The sequence below is a fragment of the Sorex araneus genome, chromosome 3 (genome assembly GCF_027595985.1).
Source record: "Sorex araneus isolate mSorAra2 chromosome 3, mSorAra2.pri, whole genome shotgun sequence".
In the NCBI taxonomy this organism is placed as follows: Eukaryota; Metazoa; Chordata; class Mammalia; order Eulipotyphla; family Soricidae; genus Sorex; species Sorex araneus.
Window position 1 is genome coordinate 175005602 of NC_073304.1, and position 10041 is coordinate 175015642.

Sequence of the window (10041 nt, forward strand, 5' to 3'; positions counted from 1 at the left end):
GCCGAAAGCCCGGCCGGCCGGAGCGGAGCCCCAGCCCTGGCGGGGGCTGGCCCTGTATCCCCTAACTCTAACTTTAGGTGGTCTTCAACTTCCTTCTGAGTTCCTGGAGCCCTGGGAGTAGCTGGTTCTCTTTTTCTCCTCAGAAAAGATCTTTGACTGCATTAAGTAAAAGATTGTCTCTGAGGAGGAAACAAGGAGTAAGAAAAATACAGCTTTCCCCTCTGCTCCACTCTGCCAACAGACAGGAAACTGAAACCTCAGTTCTTTTCCATGGCATTGTGAGGATCTGATCAACCAACGACGTTGATCGCTGTTATTATAGGCTAACACGGTTATCTATATAGGCCACATCACAAGGAAGGGCTGGAAAAGAAGACTCAGAATCTGTCTATGGACTGAACATTTTCTAAGTTTATGGCTTTTCTTTTTTTGTAATGTGAAGTAGTCTCATACTATCTGCCAAATGGCCCAGAATTCTCTGCTCCATACGTGCTGTTTTGGTCTAGTATGATCATCAATGCTACCATTGCAAGAGAGAGAGAGAGAGAGAGAGAGAGAGAGAGAGAGAGAGAGAGTAGAGAGAGAGAGAGAGAGAGAGAGAGAGGGACAGAGACAGAAATAGAGACAGAGACAAAGGGACAGAGAGTCAGAGATAGAGACACAGAAACAAGATAGAGAGAGAGAAAGAAATCAAAGGGTGGCAATTGGAAAAGAAGAAGAAACAAAGCCTTGTCTCACCATCTCCAAAGTTGTGTTTCTGCTCCAGCTGTGTCATGCAGTCACGGTGTCTGTTCAGGAAAAGCCCTTCCACTGTGCTTTAAGCTAAAATGGATGAACCTGGGTAATCTGTAATTTCTGTTAGAGCACTAAGGTTTACAGACAGTGGATGAATGATTATATCTTCCCCTACCATTCCTTTATCCTGTGCTCCCTTTCTAACCAAGGAAATACTTGGATGTTTTATTTGCAGGACTTTGGCCTCCAAGGAGATGAGTGATCCCAGTATTCTCCAAGTACCCAATATCCAAGAAATATTCTCCGAGGGTCAATTACCCACAGAAGATAAAAGCAATTATCAAGTTATGTCTGCATCCAAACAAAAAGACATTCAGAGTAAAGGATTTACCAATGTACACGATTTGTAGTGCAAGGAGGAAACATTGGACAGAACATGGTAATGACTTATGTCTGAATGACTGGAAAATGATCAAATGGACAGGCAGAATTTTTATGAGTCTGTTCTCCGTCTATTCAATATATAGTCCCAGCCTCTGCGCAGTGTTTCTTGAATCATGGCACATTCCCAACTGCTCTTAGGATTCTAGTTCTTTTTTCCCCTTTGTTTATTTTTTATTCACTGAATCACCTTGAGATAGAGATATTACAAAGTTATTTATGGTTAGTTTTCAATTATACAATTTTCCAACACCGATCGGTTAACTGGTAAAATTTCACACCACCAATGTTCTTTTTACAACCACTAAGACAAATTAAGATAAATTCTCCTGGGATAATGAGTAACATTCCTAATGAGAACAATTATATGTATCTAAATAAAATATCTCCTCTCTCAACTGTATACTTTTATTGATGTTGAATTTTAATTAATTTTCTTTATATGTTTATTGTGGGGTTAGAGCAATAGCACAATGGTAGGGTGTTTGCCTTTCACAGGGCTGACCCGTGTTCAATTCCTCTGCCCCTCCAAGAGAGCCCAGAAAGCTACCGAGAGTATTGCACCCGCACGACAGAGCCTGGCAAGGTACCCGTGGCATACTGGATATGCCAAAAACATTAACAATAAGTCTCACAATGAGAGGCTTTACTGGGGCCCATTCAAACAAATTGATGAGCAATGGGATGACAGTCTATACTTTTATTGTATTAGGAATTTATCTCCCAAATTTTCATGTAACTTCTGTGGCTCTATAGTACTTTATTGAATAAAATTAGATGCCTTCCTGATAAGATCAAGAATGAGATGTTAGGAAGTTTAGCCTCTCCACTTCCTTTACCATTATACTGGTGCTACAGAAAGTTGACATGTGGCTCAGGGTAGAGGATATGTCCCACATGTATGAGACCCAGACATGGATCCCGGTACCTCATGGAAACACATGTGGGAGAGATAAAAATAACTAAAAAGATTGAAATTGGGAGCAGAGTATCATTTTCTGATTCAAAATGACATGACTATGTAGGAAATTTAAAATCCTTCTTGCACTAATTGGTCACAGCAGTCCTGCAAGATATAATTTTAATATACAAAAGTCAATTTATCTCACATTAAAGACTGAGTAAGTGGAAGTTGAACACACAATGCTGTAATCTTAGGCCAACAAACAAAGGAAATTCTTAGCTATATAACTGATAAAAATGTATATGATCTACATACTGAGTAATAGATTATGATAGAAAAAAGCAAGAGAAGTCTATGACAACGTAGAAGCAATACATGAACCTGAGAAGGGAGAGCCAACACTGTGCTGGTGTCACTTCTCATGGATGAGTATTCTATAGATAGATGTCAATATACTTATGGATCCAATGTGTCCATAAAAATTTCAACAAGTACTTTTGTGGATATTTACAAATTATGTAGGAAGTTCTGGGCAAAAGAACACACAACCACCTATTCTTTTTTTTTTTTTAGCTTTTTGGGTCACACCCAGCGATGCTCAGGGGTTACTCCTGGCTTTGCACTCAGGAATTACTCCTGGTGGTGCTTGGGGGACCATATGGGATGCCGGGGATCGAACCCGGGTCGGCCGCGTGCAAGGCAAACGCCCTACCCGCTGTGCTATCGCTCCGGCCCCACAACCACCTATTCTTGAAATAAAGGAGCAAAGTCAAAAATTAGGCATCCTACCACTTAGAGATTCTTTTTTTTTTTTTTTTTTGGTTTTTGGGTCACACCTGGCGATGCACAGGGGTTACTCCTGGCTCTACACTCAGGAATTACTCCTGGCGTTGCTCAGGGGACCATATGGGATGCTGGGATTTGAACCCAGGTCGGCCGCGTGCAAGGCAAACGCCCTACCCGCTGTGCTATCGCTCCAGCCCCAACTTAGAGATTCTTAAACTACAGCAGTCAGGAACATCTTGTCTCAGACCATTTGCCTCTGCTTGCATCACTGCTCCTATTCCAGGACAGGGGGCAGAATATTCCTCACATTGGGTAAGTCCCAACAGCCTCCAGACTCGACCTGCACCTAGTTGAAGGCCCACACCATAGCTCATGGTGCCTCACTGCAGATCTATTCAACAAAGGACATGTTGCTCACAATTATTCTTCCTGTCACTTGGTGTGGATATGGTCTATCGTGCTGAATTCCCTTCGGAACCCAGCTTGCTCTCATGGTTGTCCTTTGTCTACTGTTCTGCCTACTCAATTCAGGATGACACGAGTGAACAACTTGTAGACGACAGACAGCAGGCAGATTGGGCAATAGTTGCTGATGTTGTGGATGTCTCCCTTCTTGTACAACAGAACAGTCCTACTGGTTTTCCACTGAGACAGAACCTTGCATTCAGACAGGTAGCATGTGAAGAGTCGACCCAGTGTATTGATGATTATTGGTGGCAGATTCTTCAGGTGTTCGGGTCCAAATCCACACAGTGACCAAACTCATTGAAGTTTCTCGAGAGTTCCAGATTCCACTCTGTGTAATGTTCATCAATTCTGTTGAGACTGAGGTGGTCATCAAAACCCTGGCCAAATTCAGTATATCAAAATCCTCTGTGAGCTCTATTGTGGATTCACCACCAGGATCTCACCATTGTACAAGAAAGTGATCATTGATACAAAGACAGGGGTGTGCAAGGTGATACCATTTCACCGAAACTCTTCAGTGCCACCCTCAAGAAAATATTGCAACAACTGGAATGGGAAGAAATGGGAGTGAAGATAGATGGTTGGCAATTACACCACCTGCGCTTCACTGAGGACATCATTTTCATAACACCAAATATTAGCCAAGTGGCACAAATACTGGCCGACTTCGACCACGAGTGTGGAAAAGTCGGATTGCAGCTGAATCTTAGCAAGACGATGTTCATGAAAAATGAACTGGTTTCTGAAGCTCCATTTACTCACAGTGAAACAAACATCTCCAAATGCAGCAGCTATGTGTACCTGGGTCAAGAAATCAACATGAGGAATGACTTGGTGCCAGAACTGTGCAGGAGGAAGAGAGCATCGTGGAATGCCTTCAAGAGTGTCAAAGAAGTGGTTAAGAGAAAAAAGAACTTCTGACTCTGGGCACAACTTTTCCATTCCACCGTTCTTCCTGCACTAACATATGCCTCAGAGACCTGGGCCCTACGCAAACAGGATGAGAACGCTATTCGGGTATCCCAAAGAGGAATTGAAAGAGCTATGCAAGGAGTATCACATCTCAGTCAAGTGAGAGAAGGAATCCGTAGTTCTGACCTCCGTCGATCATCAAGAATCAGGAATTCTGTCTCATTTGCCAAGGCATCAAAAATCACATGGGCCAGTCATGTAATGCGATTCAGAGATGACCGCTGGACTAGAGCTGCTACCGACTGGATTCCACAGGACATCAGAAGACCTTGTGGTCGCTCACCAACTAGATGGTCAGATTTCTTCGCAAAATCCTGAATGAACGATTGAGGCTATTCCTGTTCCTGCAGCAAACAAATATCATTGGTCTCCATTAGCATGTGACAGGGACAAATGGAAAGATTACTGGTGCCAGCTCGAGTAAATCGAAGATCAACAGGACAACAAGTGACACAAGTGATACAAGTCATTTGGTGAAGATGGACCAACAATAAAGATTTCACTCTAAACCCACAGCATCTCCAAAGTGGGTGGCTTACAAAGTCTCTTCACTACCCCCCAACACAGTAAGAATACTAGAAAAAAAAAAAACAGAAAAAACACACAGGTAGAAGCACTCCAAATTTAATGCGTGAAGACAGCATCAACAAAGACATGAACACCAGCTAGTTCAGTAAAATTCATGTAATGTCTTTAGTGACACCGTGATGAGAGTATGAATGAGCTCAAAGAAATGATAACACAGGTAGTTAGCAGAGCATAAAGCACACGAGTCAAAATTTTTTAAATAGTAGTACAGGGGAAGGGGAAGAAATAAAATAAAATAGTAGTACAATCAGAAATGACAAGAAGTGTTGTGTGAACGTTCGTGCAATCGGAGGCGCTGAGATAGGAACTCGGAAGAAATGCCTTGATTAGAGGACTAAGGCTCGCTCTGGCTCTTAGCAAAGGCAGAGGGCCTTGTGGACTTCCTTTTATTGATCATGGTACCCCTAAAGGGCGCAATACAGTGACGTCACCAAAGGCATCAAAAGATGTTACAGGAAGAACATTGAGGCAACATTATTTCCTTGTATCCACAGGCCAGTAATCTAGGCCTCTGGATAGAAGATGCAAAACCAAAACTGAAACCTTCCTTGGGCTAAAAGCACTTGGATTTACATCCCAAAGACAAACCTGGCCCCTGCACCTGAAATCTACAATTTACAATATCAAAGGTCAGGCCTGGCTAACACCATCTGCATGTCAAAGACCAGCCAGGCTTCTGTGAGAGAAGGAAAAACTGCTCTTTTCAGTATGCTGAAATTATTTTTCTGAAGGCAGCTTGAAGGGGGAAAATGTTCAGCTTCATCCAAACCAGTCAGGACACACGAGAAGTCTCGTCCATTTTCATGGGTCCCTATGTTCCTGTCCGTAGTACAGTACAGTATACATGGGCTCGCCCTGGTAGCTCAGTCCAGCCCCAACAAAGAAGAACATGGTAGAATATGTATTTATATGTATGTATCACTGTCATCCTGTTGCTCATCTATTTGCTTGAGCACACAACTGTAAAGTCTCAATTGTGAGATTTGTTGTTACGGTTTTTGGCATATCAAATATGCCATGCGTAGCTTGCCAGGCTCTGCCTTTCGGGCGAGATACTCTCAGTTGCTTACCGGGCTCTCCAAGAGGGGGGGGGAGGAATTGAACCCGGGTCAGTCACGTGCAGGTCAAATGCACTACCCACCATGCTATCGCCAGAGCCCATACGTGTATATATAAACATATAGCAACCAATCATCACAAATTGACAAAACATATTTACTTTCTTATAATGTTTGACATTCCTTTCCATGGGGCAAAAATAGGAAATAGAGTTGGTATACTGACCAAGACCTCTGGAACCCAGCCGCAACCATGCTCAAGGCCATTCTCCACATACTCGGACAAGCCTCACGCGTGAAGTAACCAGCAGAGGAACCCATGTGTGCGGGACCCAGGTTGAGATCTCCACACCTGCTCGGATCAGAACTGAGAACTGGGCCTCCTCCACCCAGATCCCCCATTTTGCAGTAGCTATGCAGTCACACCCACAAAATGCCCCAAGCACCATGTAATCCCGTCTTAGCCAAGATCCAGAGACTATAAAACAAAGCTCTCAGAAATGTACAACCTCTTGTCTAGTTCTCCCTCTTGGAGAATGCAACAAGCTATCAGGATCATCCTGCCCACACAGCATAGCCTGGCAAGTTCCCCCTGGCGTATTCAATATGCCAAAAAAAGTAACAATGATGGGTCTCATTCCCCTGACCCTGAAAGAGCCTCCAATGCGGCACTGTTGGGAAAGACGAGTAAAGAGAGACTGCTAAAATCTCAGGGCTAGGATGAATGAAAATATTACTGGCGCCCGATCAAGCAAACAGATGATCAATGGGATGGCGGTGATTCAGTGATACAGTGATACTGACTAAGGGATCAGGATGAGGGTGGATAGAAATCTGGGGACAATCGTGATGGGGTTGGTGTTGGAACTCTATGCCTGGAACAGATCTATTATGAACAACTTTGTAAATCACAGTGTCTTTTTTTAATTTTTTTTAATTGAGTCATCGGGAGAACAGTTACTGGGCTTTGAGGATCGAGTCTCAGTCATACTATGCTCAAACACCCATCTCTTCACCAGGGCACATGTTCCACCACCAATAATCCAGCATACCTTCCTCCCACTCCCACTCCCCCTCTGCCTGTGTGGCAGATAATTTCCACTTTACTCTTTCCTTACTTTGATTCCATTCAATTTTCGACAGAAAACTCACTATCATTATTTGAAGTTTTTTCTCCAACAGTCAGACCTGTTGGAATGGCATCATTAGATTGTATGTTTTCTATTGTTGGTAACAAAGAGCATATGATGTTGCACGGTCGCGAAAGTGGCCCCCCAGTTTTGGAATTCTGGTATTAAGTCCAAAGGTATTTCTGCCAACAGCCACTTCATTCCAAGATTGGTTTCTGTGGCACTGGGATCATGGCTGTTCAGGAGCGGGGGAGCTGTTCATGGGGTCTCATTTGGGGAGGAGACAGGGCCGGTTCTGCCTCACCCATCGCAAGACTCCCCATGCATCCTGGCCCATCACTGCAAACTCCTACCTCTCTATCCAATTGGTTCTGAACAGTGGCGGTCGCCATGCTATCGCAGGGGTGGAAAGGCCAAGGGACAGAAACCCTTCCCCTCCCGGGGCTGCATGGAGCTGTAGCTCAGTTCAGAGTCTAGGAGTATATTTGCCAGCAGCCACTGCATTCTAAGATTGGTTTTGGTGCCTCTGGGATAATGGACACTCAGGGGTGGCATAGCCATTCCTGAGCATATTTTTTGTATATCAGGAAAGGTGGCACGGACACTTTTGGAGATGTCCCAGTCACGCAAACTAGACCCGTGTTAGTAGAATCTCAGTGTCGCCAGGGCTCCATCGGGAGAAGCATGCTGGCTGTACCTTCTCCGTATGACACCCCGGTGTTGTTGGCCCAGTGTGGGTTCCAGAGCATTCTCCGACTTGCGATGCCTGCCTGCCCAGCACAGATTCTTCACTGTTGGCTGCTGCGGCAAAATGGTGCCAAGGGCGGGTCATGGGCGTGACATCTGGTGGCAGGGGCAATTGGAAACTGGGCCACAGTGTCTTAGTAAAAACATTTATAAAGAAAGTCTAGTTAAAATCAAATATATGACCAGAGTAGAATAGAGACATGAAATAAATCCATAAAACACTACTGATTATAAAAAAGTAGAGATTATTCAATGGAAAAGAGACAGTATTTTCAACCAAGTTTTCTAGAATACTTAAAACCCACATGAAGAAATAAACTGAGACACAGACTCCACATATTTCATAAAAATTAATTCAGAGACCAGAATTACAACAAGTAAGCATTTTCTTTGCACACAGCTGAGGGAGCTTTGATGCCAGCCATGCATGTGATCATCTGAGCTCTGCCAGAGTCATCCCTGAACACAGAGCCACAAGTTGAGCATGTGCCCCTGAGTATAGAGTCACCAGGGATTGTCCAAAAGACAAACAAAAATTCCTATCCACCATATGAATGTTAGTGAAAATATAAAAACACAGGACAGATGCTTGGATGGCCTAAAACAAGAGTCAGATAAAACTGCAGTTGAGGGGCTTGAGCAATAGCACAGCGAGTAGGGCGTTTGCCTTGCATGGTGCCGACCCGGTTCGATTCCCAGCGTCCCATATGGTCCTCTGTGCACCGCCAGGGGTAATTCCTCAGTGCAGAGCAGGAGTAACACCTGTGCATCACCAGGTGTGACCCAAAAAGAAAAAAAAACTGTGGTTGAGATGAGTTCTAGGATGCGGCAACCACCAAGTTATGAGATAAAAATAAAGACATTAGACTTTATTCCATGGAAAGCTTCTGCACAGCCCTGAGAAAGACAATGCCAATGAAACACTACTACAACTGTAGTGTGGGAGAAAATCTTTACCATAGAACTTCTGAGAAAGGACAGGGGTCTGATATACACAATAAGGACAGGGCAAAGGAATACTATGCAGCTGTTAGGACAGATGAAGTCATGAAATTTGCTTATAAATGGATAGACATGGAGAGTATAATCATAAGTGAAATGAATAAGAAATAGAGGGACAAACATAGGACTGCACTCATCTGTGAAGTATAGAATAGCATTACATGAGGCTGACACTTAAGGACAGTAGATTAAAGGGCCAGGAGGATTGCCCCAAAGCTGGAAGCCTGCTTCAAGAGCAGAGGGGAGAAGGCACATGGAATAGAGAAGGGATTACTAAGAAAATAATGGCTGGAGGAATCAGTCTTGATGGGAGATCTGTACCAAAAGTAGATAATGGACCAAACATGATGATCTCTCAGTGTCCGTGTTGAAAGCTTTAATTTCCAAAAGCTGAGAGAGAGTATGGGGAATATTCTCTGCCATGTAGGCAGGGGGAGTGTGGGAAGGAAGGAGGGTGTACCGGGGATATTGGTGGTGGAGAATGTGCACTGGTGGAGGGATGGGTGTTTGATCATTGTGTGATTATAACCCAAATTTGAAAGCTTGTAACTATGTCACAATGATTCAATTTAAAAAAAAAAGATGGACTACCTTTACAGATATCTCATCAAATATGTGTGGTGTGTTTAACTGCATGAGCTCAGAGTGGTGAGCATAAACACTTACCTATATTCTGCCCCTTCGAGCAGATTCTGGATTCAGTGCCTGTCCTGTGCCCTGTGCCTTAGTCTATTGCACTGTAGCACTGTTGTCCCATTGTTCACCAATTTGTTCAAGAGGAAAACAGTAACATCTCCATTGTGAGACTTGTTTTTGTTTTTTGCATATTGAATACCCGACGGGTAGCTTGTCAGCTCTGCAGGGCGGGCAGGATACCCTCAGTAGCTTGTCCCTCAGAGGGACAGAGGAATCAAACCCGGGTCGACCACGTTCAAGGCAAAAGCCCTACCCACTGTGCTATGGCTGGCTGGAGTGATAGCACTTCAGGTGCCTTAGTCTATCCATAAAAACTCTACGTCTTAGGTCATTTAACTTTTTAATTTATGTTGGTTACAAAAACATTTAAAAAGACAAAAATTGAATGAAGAACTATGAAATTCATCTCACCAATCATATGAATACATGGGCACACACACACATACACAAACAAATGGTCATACATAGAGACAGTCAAATAAACGCATCAATACAGAGGTAAGTATAGACATGA